This window comes from Xyrauchen texanus, chromosome 34 (genome assembly GCF_025860055.1).
Source record: "Xyrauchen texanus isolate HMW12.3.18 chromosome 34, RBS_HiC_50CHRs, whole genome shotgun sequence".
Lineage (NCBI taxonomy): Eukaryota > Metazoa > Chordata > Actinopteri > Cypriniformes > Catostomidae > Xyrauchen > Xyrauchen texanus.
The window spans coordinates 23,729,321-23,743,236 of record NC_068309.1 but is presented as its reverse complement, the minus strand read 5'-3'; the positions used below and the strand labels follow the sequence as shown (position 1 = coordinate 23,743,236).

At 38.5% G+C, this 13,916-nt stretch overlaps 1 protein-coding gene across 4 annotated transcripts in view; it reads left to right on the top strand.

Annotated features, from left to right (window-relative positions):
- The first annotated feature begins 673 nt into the window (after positions 1-673).
- The window catches only part of LOC127628250 (CXXC-type zinc finger protein 5-like), a 33,674-nt gene continuing 20,431 nt past the window's right edge, over positions 674-13,916 (top strand). For 2 of the 4 annotated variants that reach the window (XM_052105035.1, XM_052105032.1), the window contains exon 1: positions 674-1,144. The gene's annotated coding sequence lies outside the window, so the exon portion shown is untranslated. The remainder of the gene's footprint in view (positions 1,145-13,916) is intronic. The other 2 variants (XM_052105033.1, XM_052105034.1) reach the window with 2 other exon arrangements.

Sequence of the window (13,916 nt, the reverse complement as noted above, 5' to 3'; positions counted from 1 at the left end):
TTATAAAGCGCGAAATAATAATACATTACTAAAATGAATGCGTTTCAAACATTTCGATTTTATATGTAAAATTAAAGTGGTAGCCCTTTTGATTAATCTCCATTGAATTGCTTTAGAATACGGTCAGTTATCTACTAATGCAATGTCTTAATTAATGAATATAACATAAACATGTTAATTTTCATAATAAAGTTTTAAAAAGTGCAAATAATTACTGAAACGTCCAAATATTATTATTCCACATGGAGAACGATTCAAATCTCGAGATGTAACCGCGATAGTAAGACTAGAAAGTCATGCAGTCACCACGTGCATCCCTCTGACATTGTTTGATGGTAAATATGAATGTGTTGAAGGGAAGTTCGGTCTTAAAGAGGTATGACGACATTTCAACTTTTGCTCGTAGAGAAAAAAACATTACGGGCTGCACAGTGCATATGGAGAAAATCCGACAGGAGCATTATAAATCCTCTAATCATACAAGTGAACGCCCTACACGACACGCTTCGACATTTAAAACAGCGCAAACAAGAATGAGCGTCGCGTAACGCGTAGGCCTAATGTCTTTGTTTATCTGTGTATTTTCTCTGTCTCGGCGTCGCGGAAAGTCCAGTTCGGTTTTTCCGAGAAGCTCCAAAAATCTATGAAATGTGTTTGCATGTTCTTCTGGATGTAGAGGTGGGATTGCGAGAATCGAAAGGTTGGTGAGCCCACACGCTCAGCTTCCCAGAAAGTACGTTTAGCAATAATTTACTATTCTCTTCCTCACGCGCTCAGCTCGGTCGAAGGCTACATGGTTTCTGGAAGTGTACAATAAGGGTTTTCTCCCTTCTTTTGCCGTCAATCTCTACGACAGGCTTGGAGAAGGGGCGCTCGGACAGTGGAAGCCCTCCCCTCCGCTCGGATCTGCCTTGGTAGGTGCGAATAAAAAAGGGGCCAGTGTTTGCAAATATGCAGATACATTGAAAGGGGGGAATCATACTTTGTTGAAGTCTGCTCAAAGTTGGGATGTCATCTTCCTAACGATCTCGTTGGCTGGGAGAACGGGAGAATGATTCTGCTGTACATTCACAGTCGTGCTGCTGCAGACCGTACACTGGCACCGCAGAGACCGAGGTTTCAGATCATTGAGTCTAGACAAAAGGTATTTTTGTGCCGATTTTAATGTCAAATAAAATTAAGATCTGCCACATTCGAGCGACTGGCCATTAATGACGAATTCCACTAAGATTTAGCTCTTTTTTTTCTTATGGAAACATGATCATGCTTCCTAGGAAGTAATATTCTTTCCTTTTATTCTTTAGCATGTAAGTGTCAGATTTAATCGAAAGGTGTTAAAATTCAAAGAATATACAAATTGATACCGTATTTAAATGGCACGGTGTGTTGTATACTTAGCACGCTCCTCAAATATTTGCCAGCAAAATCATGTCGCTGAGCATTGATGCCGATGACGTTTATGATAGTTGCTCCAGCATTTAACGACAGGTGGTATTGTAGTTGATGATGCGATATGTTATAGAAGCGGAACTTTTGGTCTACCACCAGCAGTAGCAGCGCACTTGTGCATTATTAAAACACGTCAGTCGTTAATATGACCGCATATTGTTAAAAAGTTAACGTTTTTTCGCTGTATTTTTAACTCGCTGTTGATTTGTGATGATTTGTGCAACTCCTCTGGGTGGGATTAGGGAGAAATGTGCGCTTCATTGTTCACTGTGAGGAAATGATCAGGCTGATGTCCCCGTGGAAGCGCCGCTGAGAGCGCGCTCGGGGATTTACTGCTGCAGTTCGCCGCCGACTGCGCGCGGCGCTCATGAACGCACTGTTTGTGTGCTTGACGGTCATTAACTTTCACTATGACGCACAGAGTTTGAGAAGTTTGAAGAGCATTTAACTTTTGAGCTATGCAAATGCTGTAGGCACCACTCGACAGAGTCCACATCTGGCTAAACGATTTCTGAAAGCATGAATTATTATCAATATAATTGATCTCGTGCGCAAGTGTGTGAGTGCATGTGCGTGTGAGTGCGTGCGTGCGTGCGTGTGTGTGTATGAGGAGAAAAGAAAGCGCCAGGGGGAGACAGGGGTGTGTGTGCGTTCGTGTCTCGAGGAAGATGTTGCGTTGGACTCCGCATTACCTTGAATTACTCGATATCTGCCTGCGTGACGTTGCGAAGCAACCTCTCAGTGAATTTTTCTCCTCTGAGACTTTAGCTGTTCAGTGGCTGGGTTTAGCATACGCTTTCTACATTGTTTGAAATTTCGAAAATTTTGAAAGTTTGATTTTATTAGATGTTGGATGACTGACTCCCAGTGTTTGAATAAAAAAATAAAACGACAGCCTACATAATATAATTATACATAAAAAAGTCAAAATATTTTAACCGCCATCATATGAATGAATATATAAATATATGTATAATTAATACTTTATTTAAAGGTCTTGTTCACTGTAGGACTGTCTGTTTGGGGGCGTTATTCAATAGGAGAGTATTTAACCAATAATTAGTCGCGTGCTTGTCCCGAGGTGGGAAGCACTAGCTCTTTTTGCAAACAACTTCTCATGACATTACCAGTAGAGGTCTTGCGAACCTAAATATGCATATATAAATACATTTGTCAATTAACATGAATGTTTACATGGTCTGTGGCAGTAGAGAGATAGCCTATTAAAATATTACCAATTAGCAATTCAGAGCAGGTCATCTTAACTTGTTAAACAGTATCAACATAAAACAACATAATATTATTATCAATAGTATTGTGTAAAGACCAGTGATTGACTAATATATACTGGCCAGGATGATTAATTGGCCGATATTTTGCCATTTTGAAATGATCAGTATTAGCCGATAACTGTGCCTGATTGGTCTATTAACCGAAGCTGTCATTCCACCTGCAGGTTCATTAACTAATTGCTTCTGTTAATGGATAGTGCACATTTAAAAAATATTATTATAGTTGAATGTTGACTATTTGTGTAAAATAAATAGCCTACATTTAATTTAAATTCAGCAATTTTGCTTGCATAATATTTGCTATCATTAAATTATGTTGGCTATAATGGAGTGATATCTGCAATCAGTCTCACTGTTAACTAGATATTGTTATCGGCCATTAGAAAACATGTCGGCCGACCACTATTAAAGACAGTGCAACTGTCACATATGAGCAATAATCGCTTAATAAAGCAAATGGAAATGAGATGAGATAATATTTAATATTTAATACAAATTTAAAATTATTTTTAAGGATTTACAGAAAGCAAAGCCTTGCATTTCCAGTTCATCCTTTTAATTTGCTCTTCGTATGTAATTTGCCATTACTTCCTCCCTTTTAATGTAGTCATATCACTTATACAAATCTCCAGATGCATTTTATGCAGCTATTATTCTGCACTTTAATACATTAATGATTTTGTTGAATATGTCTGTAGCAGCTACTTTATCATAGCCCCACTATTTTCATATTTCCTGGCACCCATGTTATTGCACTATCCAATAAACAAATGTTTAAGAAATTGGGTAGATTGATGCAGAACAATAGCGCAGATTAATTTAGTCAAAGTGTCAAACTTTCACTTTTTAGACCAAATACAAGGCTGATGACTTTGTTTGCTATAGTCACTTAGCACATATAGCTAGCAACACATGAATAAAGGGATATTCTTGTTTCAATACAAGTTAAGGACAATCGAAAGGCATTTGTGGAATAATGTTGATTACCTCAAAAATGAACAAACAGCAAAAGTTGTGGGGCCAATTAATGGAGAGATTTAAGGCTGAAATGTGACGCTTCTAATTTCATAAAAGCACTTACATTAATTCTTCTGTTAAAACTCATGCCTTGTTTGAGATGTAAAGCTGTTTAAATCATAATTTTTAAGAGTAATTTTTGTGTTTGTTGACATTACATTGTCATGGATGGCAACATAGTTGTAAAATTGGCTATAACTTTACACAGGTAGGGTTAGTAAGTGATTTTATCACACTAAAATCACATTAACACACATATTGTTTGTTTCTTGCAGCTATACTTTTGAAACAGTGTGTATTTTAATGTTTACGGATTGGCCCCATTCACCTCCATTGTAAGTGCCTCACTGAAACCCAGATTTGTGCTTTTTTTTTTAAGAATAGGAGGGATGAGTCAAAATACATTTTTGTGATAATCAATATTATGCCATAAATGCTGTCGATTGAGTTTAACTTGTATTGAACCAGGAATATTCTTTAAATGTGTAAGTTTTGTGGGGGGCCTGGGTAGCTCAGCTAGTATTGACGCTGACTACCACCCCTGGAGTCACGAGTTGGAACCCAGGGTGTGCTGAGTAACTCCAGCCAGGTCTCCTAAGCAACCAAATTGGCCCAGTTGCTAGGGAGAGTAGAGTCACATGGGTTAACCTCCTTGTGGTCATGATTAGTGGTTCTCGCACTCAATGGGACACTCCACATGTGGAGTCTCAGCTGTGTCATGCACGACGAGCCACATGATAAGATGCGTGGATTGACGGTCTCAGAAGCGGAGGCAACTGAGACCTGTCCTCCACCACCCAGATTGAGGTGAGTAACCGTGCCACCATGAGAACCTACTAAGTAGTGGAAATGGGGCATTCCAAATTGGGAGAAAAGGGAATAAAAAAATTTAATAAATAAATAAAGCAAAATGTGATTGTCACCAGAGCAACGTTTTGGTGGTACACGGACAAAAAGTCACGAGTATGTCCTACATAGTACCCATAAAAGTGACCTCTTTGTTTTGTCAAAACTTAGCTAGCTAACTAAACTAGTTTGCTGACCAGTTAAAAATTCTGTTGCTGGTTTCATACTATAGCTGCTTATATTTGAGGGTAATAACAATTTTAACTGAATACAAAACAGCTATAATGTCTTTTTTTCTATTTGCTTGCTTTTCCAAGTTGTCTTGGACATGTTGTCCTTTACCATTAAGCAGTAAGTTGTTTAACCTCTCAACCTCTATTTGTAAATTAATCACTTCTTGTCATTCCAAGTCACCAAAGTCACTTTCATTGCTCATTTGTTCCCTAGAATAATATTATCAAATACTAATATTTCAAATTTGCAACACAATGTATATAAGACAAAGTAGGAAATTGTAGTTGATGTAACCTAATGGCAGCTTTCGGAAAGAGCTATTTATATTCAACCCTCCTTTCAATTTGTTTTTATTTCTGTTTTAGATCATATGAGGTAGTGTCTATGAGTCTATGATCGCAGTTACAGTAAAGCCCTGGTCTGTCCTCTGTCACCCCTAACTAGTCAAATTCTATTGATTATGAAGAGCAAAGTGATGCCCTAACACCCTGGAGACTGCACTGAATCGATCAAACTGATGTTTCTCGGACACCAATATTTTACTTTTTTCTTACTTGTAGTTATATTCTCTAAAACAGAGGTTTTCATACTAGGGGGCACAAGGGGTCTGCATCATTTTTTCAAAGTTTATTTCAAAATGTATTATTAGTGCCATCAAGGTTGACGTTAACTCAAAAGATTTCTTTATTAAGAAAGATTTACTCCTGGAAAAAAATTTATTGCTTTTTTGAAGCATATGTATATACTCTTGATGACTCATAAAATGAAGACTCGTCATATTATTTATCTTATTAAAGCTGTTTTATTTTATATGAAGAGGGTCTCCTCATGGGGGCTGCTATGTTAGAATCACATGACCAGTTGAATACTACTCACTTACTCTCAGTAACTGCCCTGTTATTGGACACTGTCACTCATGGAATAAATTAATCATGGTTGTCTGTGAATACTGATTTTCTACAATGTCGTTGGCAACTGAAAACTATTGCGTTTGAATGACGCTGCGTCCATGCCGCTTGGTGTAAGTGCAAAAACATAAAAAAAACGCATTGATTGCACCTTTTAACACTTTAATTTGATCATACACTTTACAAGTGACATCCACAGATATAACAGAAAACCAACTCTCACACAAAATATATTGTCTTTCCTTAAAAGGAATACTACAAAATGTATGAGATTAATTGCATTGTCTTTATAATATCACAATTTTTGTTGTTCTTGAAAATAGGTGTTATACATGAAAGTATAACTGCCTTTATATTTTGCAAGGGGATGATCATAATTGGGGGTCCTTGGCATTAAAGGTTTGAAAACCCCTGATTTAAAGGATGGAATTAAAAAGTATGCTTCTTTTATTGGCATTTTGTGTGAATTGCAACTTGCATCAGACAGAATCAAGCAACCAAAGAATGATTGATCAGTTGAACCCATTCTGAACAAAAGATTGATGAGTTCAGGACGAATTTGTCTGTGAATGCTGGTAGTGGCTGAGAAAGTTTGTTCTCAGTCTGATTTTTCTTTCAGTTAATTTATTTATTGTTTCAACTGACTTTATGCCATTATCTGAAATATTTCATAGTCAGATTTTGACATTAAATCAGAGCTTTGACATTCCACATTAGCTATTAATGGGTCATTATGTTTCCTCTACTGAGCTGCTGATTACATAGTTAAGGGTCTGATTACACAAGCGCTATTTGAATAAATACAATGCATTACAATCATTCATAACCAAACTTTTGAATGGGCTTGGTTAATTGCGTTGAGTCTTTACAGCTGTGAGTGTGGCATTGTGCTAACACAGAGCAGAGAATGCAGTTGTGTGGCCCGAGGTAGCGCTCACCTACCTTAAACCACAGCACACAATCAGGTTAATTTAAAGTTCTTAGCCCCTAGCTAAGGCTGAACAGTGCTACATTTGCATCAGCATGCTGTTTAGAGTTATCTGCCCTGTTTGTAAAAGTAGTTTTAATATGCAAGTTTGTTGAAGTCAAAACCTGCGGAAAGGATAAATAGGACAAACTTGTGTTTCTTGCATCCAAAAAGGTCTACCTCAATTTTTTGCTGTAATTTGATTGGTTTCCATGGCTATTATATGAGAATGTATTGGTCATTGAAAAGTATTCTACTAACTTGAGAATTCTTATAGATGTAGATTTTGTCCTTTGCACAGTAATTGACTCTTAAGCCCCATATTTAAAACATTACTGACCTATACAATGTTAGATAATGTTGCTGCCTGCCGTGTTATCAAACAAACTTTAGTTTTTTTCTGATGTAAATCTAGGAAGTCCTGTACACTCAAAAAATATTTTAGCCTATTTGCAAGATGTATCTATTTCAATTGAAAAACAAATTTCCATCTAATTGAATTGCCTAATCTTTAACAAAATTGACTAATCTTTAACGCGAGTGTTCTCTCCTCGCGGAGAGAGCACTCGCGGCTGACGCTACAGATGATGGTTCACTCTCCGTCTCTGTTGCGGATGTAACCTGATCCTTCCGACGAATGAACATTCATAAAGCCGCGGGTCCAGACGGCATTCCGGGCCGCTTCTTCAGAGCGTGCATGAACCAACTGTCTGGTGTTTTTACGGACATTTTCAAACTGTTCCTCTCCCTGTCTGTAGTCCCCACATGCTTCAAAACGTCAACCATTGTGCCTGTACCGAAGCAAGCCAAAATCACTTGCCTAAATGACTGCCGTCCTGTTGCTCTGACCCCCATCATCAGCAAATGCTTTGAGAGGTTAATCAGAGATCACATCTGCTCTGTGCTGCCCACCTCTCTAGACCATTGCAGTTTGCCTACGGCAACAACCGCTCCACTGATGATGCCATTGCATTTACAATACACACTGCTCTCTCCCACCTGGATAAAAGGAACACATATGTGAGAATGCTGTTTGTAGACTACAGCTCAGCATTCAACACCATAGTACCCTCCAAGCTTGATGAGAAACTCCAGGCTCTGGGCTTAAACAGCTCACTGTGCAGCTGGATCCTGGATTTCCTGTCAGGCAGACGCCAGGTGGTTAGGACAGCAACATCTCCTCATCTCTGACCCTCAACACTGGAGCCCCGCAGGGCTGTGTTCTCAGCCCACTCCTGTATTCCCTGTACACACATGACTGTGTGTCAACACATAGCTCCAATGCCATCATTAAGTTTGCTGATGATATGACGGTGGTAGGTCTGATCACTGACAATGATGAAACAGCCTACAGAGAGGAGGTGCACACTCTGACACGCTGGTGTCAGGAGCACAACATCTCCCTCAACGTCAGTAAAACCAAGGAGCTTGTGATGGACTTCAGGAAGAAAGACAGAGAACACAGCCCCATCACCATTAATGGAGCACCGGCAGCTGCTTCACGTTCCTCAGTGTCCACATCACTGAGGAACTCACATGGTCCGTCCACACTGAGGCCGTTGTGAAGAAGGCTCACCAGCGCCTCTTCTTCCTGAGATGGTTGAGGAAGTTTGGAATGAACCAGCACATCCTCACACGGTTCTACACCAGCACTGTAGAGAGCATCCTGACTGGCTGCATCACCGCTTGGTACGGCAATAGCACCGCCCACAACCGCAAAGCCCTGCAAAGGGTGTTGCGAACTGCCAGACACATCATCGGAGGTGAGCTTCCCTCCCTCCAGGACATATATAACAGGTGGTGTGTGAAAAAAGCTCGGAGGATCATCAGAGACTCCAGCCACTTGAGTCATGGTTTGCTCTCACTGCTACCATCAGGTAGGCGGTATCGCAGCATCAGGAACCGCACCAGCCGACTACATGACAGCTTCTTACCCCAAGCAATCAGACTTTTGAACATTTGATCTCTCACGATCAATAATCAACTTTATTATTAATCTTATATCTCACACTGGACAGTCAAATATATTCTCCTCAATACAACTACTGTATATATATATTTTATATACTCTTTATTTTTATTGTATGTGTATTCTACATTGTGTGTATTGTTTACTGTACATTGTATATAATTATTGTGTTGTGTATGTGTACATTTGATATGTAAATTGTGTTGTGTAAATATGTTGTTTATTGTAACTGGTATATGTCTCGTCACTGTCATGACTGCTATGTTGCTCGGAACTGCACACAAGAATTTCACCTACTGTTGCACTTGTGTACATGGTAGTGTGACAATAAAGTGATTTGATTTGATTTGAAATAAAATGTATAAATCTTACAAAATGCTAGTTTTATTAATTACATTTTCTTTTCAATTCAATTAGATGGAAATGTGTTATTCAATTGAAATGGATACATCTTAAAAATAGGCTAAAATAATTTTTTGAGTGTATGTTTGGATAGTTTTAAACTGAATTTTACATACTTTTAAACACAGTATTTTTACCTTTTCCTAATCTTCATTCCCAAATGAACATATAGCCTATACCATCAATAGGGACAGGTTATCTGGGTTATCCCGGGCTTGTTTAACATATGTGGTCTGGAAACACCAGCAATATCGGCATAACAAATGGCATCTATGTGGGGCAACAGATCTGTGGTGCGTTTCTCAAAAGCATCCTTTGCAAGTCCCATTGTTACCAACATTTCAAGTTCACCAATTTGGTGTTTCCTGAAACCGTACTTCCAACAAACAACTACAGCTCTTTACTTGTGGTTAGAAACATATTTTCTTGTTAGTTTGCTGTGTGGACATAATTTCAATTCACTGATGCTTATATATATTTTATTCCATATATTTCATTCTGTCAACACTTTGACTACGTTTACATGCACTTAAAGGGTTAGTTCAGCCAAAAATAAAAATGATCCCATAATATGCATTTTTGTAAGAAAAATATCCATATTTATAACTTTAAAAACTAAACTGGCTTCCGGTAACAGCTGTCCACGCATTCACTGGCTTCCTCTATCCTCTGCGCTTCCGCATTCGTCACTTCTCACCGGAGCTTACACTATGCCTACAGCATATGCTGGAACTCAGCTCTCTCGTGAATGCACAGATGGCCGTTACCGGAAGTGATTATAGTTTATAAAGTTATAAATATGGATATTTTTCTTACAAAGAACGCATCGTTTCACTTCAGAAGGCCTTTATTAACCCCATGGATCCGTATGGATTACTTTTTTGATGGATGGATGCTCTTTTTTTTGGGTTTCAAAATCTAAGGTACCATATACTCCTATTATAAAGCTTGGAAGAGTCTTTTTGGAAGAGATTTTTTAAATAAAATGTCCTGAAATGTCACGTAAAGACAAATGCATCCTTTAAGGGATTAAAGGCTGTTAAGAGAAATTGCATTAACACACATGATTTCTGTCAAAGAACACGGCTTATATGTCCATGTTAACACATTAGTGAAGTTTGAATATGTTTTTGAAGAGTGCGTATGTGCGTTGGGGGAACCCCGAAGTCTGATGTAAAGGGAAATCCTACTATTGCAGCGCAATCACTGGTGCATTTCATAGTTCACACAGCTTTCGTGTCTTCAGCAGCTTTTGTGCATTAAAAAGGTTTCTGGAGTATGTGTTAATAAGCTATTATACTTTGATGTCTGCAGAAATTATTTATCCACCCCCAGTGTAACATCATTAATGTCAGTTCTATATTGTTGAACCAACACGTTTCCAGTGATGGATGTGCAACATTTTTCCAATGGTTTCAGGAAACAGTCAAGACTAGTTAGTTAATTTCTCTAACAATGCATTGTACTATGTTAGTTAAGCAGTGAATGATGTCGTTGTATGGGAAACGCGCCCCAGACCAGTTATTTTTGTCAAACAGTCTAAAATCTTATTGCAAAAGCACATTCATGTACATTCTTGAAGCTGAGGAAAAAAGTAATAAAAAAATAAAATAAAACTAAATTTACTGTGCTAATGCATTTGGTTCGGCATTTATTTGTGGATTCGATTGTGAAATGTTTTAAGACAGCGAAGTGCTCATCATTGACTGAATGTGGGTGTCACAAATTTGCAGGTGGTTATGTTGACAAAGACAAAAGAAGAAAAGGCAAGTAATATTAGAATATTTCAAAGTCCACTGTGAATACACAGGTGCGGAGACTGGAAGTATACTTAAACTTTAAAGTGACTTTTCAGGTGAATTTGACATTGAAGAGTTAACTATGACTGACAGCAACTGACGTGGTGACAATCGCATATAAATTCACATTGTGATCTTTCAGATTTTACTAGATCTCCTCAAACACAGGTCATACAGTATGTTACAGCACCAGATGGAGAGGGAGGGACACACAATAGAGAACAAACTTCAGAGAAGTGACTATTCTTATTAACTGACACATAGGGTAGTGGAATTGAATGGGCTGATTCATGCATTTTATTTGAAATGAGATCAGTGGTTGCATCTGACCACAAATAACATCCGGTTCACTGGGTGTGACTGAATTTACTCTTATCTGAAAGAAATTCTCAACATGGGGCAGGAAACAAATCAATTCATTTATGTCCAGTGGGCTTATTTTCTGTTTTCTACATGGCTGGCAGATAAAGTGTTTTATGTCATAGCAAATATATCCAGGTCTAAAAATACTGTGCATGTTGGTGAATTGCTAATGTATAAAGCCATATCAAATATTTGGATAAAGATTAGCCAAGAATTATTACCTATTTGATGCATTTTCACCCAAATTAGGGGTAAATTGTGTCAGTGGCTCAATTAAACGTGATAGTGAGCTTTGTGTCTAAATGCATGTGATAATATTACAAATACTATTGCTATTATAAATACTATTACACACATTGAATATTGCTTCACTACATTCAGATATTCTTAATATAATATCTGAAAGGTTTATCCTGGCAGGTTTATGAAAATAGACATTGGAATGGGATTGTGCATAAGTAAACTTTTAAAAATTGTAATAATCATATTTTTGTCAACATTTAATTTACCATTTGACATGACACATCTGACCCCTAATGTGAGGGCAAGTTGTGTCATTGGAATACTTTTTTGGGAAAGCTATGGCTCTATATTAGAGACACTTTCTTTTAATTTCAGGTCACATCCACACTAATCCATTTTCATTTGAAGACTGTTTCCTAACATCTTTTTCCAAAGTATGTGGTAATAGAGTGTTTTTAAAGGCTTTCTTTTTTGGTGGAGGAAAAACGCCATTCCAGTGTGGATGAGTGGCGGAAACGTAGGGAAATCAATGTGCTTTCAAACGGAAACATAATGTGGACATGGCCTCAGCTGACTGCAGACATTGTAAGGCCATGTCCACCCTCATACATTGTCATTTGAAAAGTCTGATTTCAGTTTCATAACGCCATGCTGAAATTTCCAATGTATGCATTAATGGAGAGTGTTTTCAAAACACTGCATTTTCAGTGGAGGAAAACGCAGTTCTATTGTGGATGATTGGCATAAACTGTTCCCAAAACTGTTCTGGCAGAAAGACCAGCTGTGGGTTAAACACTTCCGAATGTCAAGAGCTATGTTCAAAGAATTGTGTGCCAAGGTCGGACCTTTCATTGGGACAGTCACATCAAGCTCTCTCCCATAACACGTGTACAAATGTCAAAACACCTCATTGTTTTGCGAGTTTCCATCACCCTAATGCACATTTTAACTAATGCAAAACTCTAGAAAATCCACCTCCTCCTAGCTAATTAAATTTTAAGCAAATTTTTAGAGTTTATTTGCATATCAAGCATTTCCAAAAAGCGCATTAAAAATAGTTGGATGGAAACCCAGTTATAAGAGGCGTGAGAGAGATTGAAACTGAATCTGCATGATTCACTCTTTCTCTTGTGGACACGCTGAGTCTGATTCAAGTGTTTCAATCACATCCGCAGTTTCAGTCACAATACAATTATGATATTGTAATGTATTATGATAAATCAAATCGTGACATATGTATCACGATATGTATTGTATAGTGAGGTGGTTGGTGATACCCAGCCCTATTGGACTTGGCCTAAATATATTTAGGTGTATTAGTTTAACTCAATTCTCTTCAACTACAGGACAACTTAATTAAAATGTGGCACATTTTACCCCACTCTCCCCTATACTCTAGTTGGATTACAATGTATTATAATCAGAATTTTAGAAACAAACGACTGATACAGATAAGAGTCCATATCACGGTGATGGACCACTAGTACACACCACATTGACACAGGTTGGGTGGTTGGTGTGTGGCCAACTGTTGGCTTGGTGCAGCAACCATAATAGTGGACTGGATTTGAGATGTGCCATATTGCCATTCCAACCCAGGATAAAAGAGTAACCACAGGCTATCCATGGCAAGTGAGCATGGTCATGTTTTTCTCCTTAGTTTTGGATGGGAAGTGAGTCATTGCTGCTAATACTGAATAAAAACGCTGCTATGTAATTTCAGTATTTTGGGGACATGAAGGATGGTTGCTTCCACAGTCCGAGCAAGAGATTTGTGCAGTGGAGAAGGTTTGGCAGACGTGAGGTAAGGCAGTCTGGTGCAGTGTGGCCCCTGGTTTGGAACAGTGTTGGAGCGAGAGAGAGAGAGAAAGAGAAAGAGCCTGGCTGTGGTCCGCTGGCGCCACAGACCCCTGAGCTGGGGAGAATGCGGGGGCTGCGCTCCTGCCTTTGAAGCTTTACCTCCCACTAATTCTGGCCTTCCAATTTCCACACACTGCATAGACCCCCCTCCCTGTCCCTTTGTTTCCCTTATAAGGACTGGCCCGGCCATTTCCTCAGCTTTTCTCAGTGGGGTTGTGTGTGGGTGTTTGTGGATGTCTCTGTTGTAGACGGGGGACAACCAATAAAAACAAGTTGAGTTTTTAGTGCATCGATTCTGTCATGAGGTAAAATATGTGTCTAGTCATTAAGCGGTGTTCTGTCATGTTTCAGTAAATGATTTACAACAGGTCAATTTAAATTTTCTAAACAATTATGTCAGTTCAGGATGTCATGCTGACAGAATGCTCACGTACTGTACGCTCTTACTGTAACTGCAGGACACTCAGATAACACATGAATTAAATTAATTATCTGACAGGTGATCTGGTTGCACATGTGAAATCACAGAAGTTCAGAAGCATTGAACTGAAGTCTGCAATTACTTTA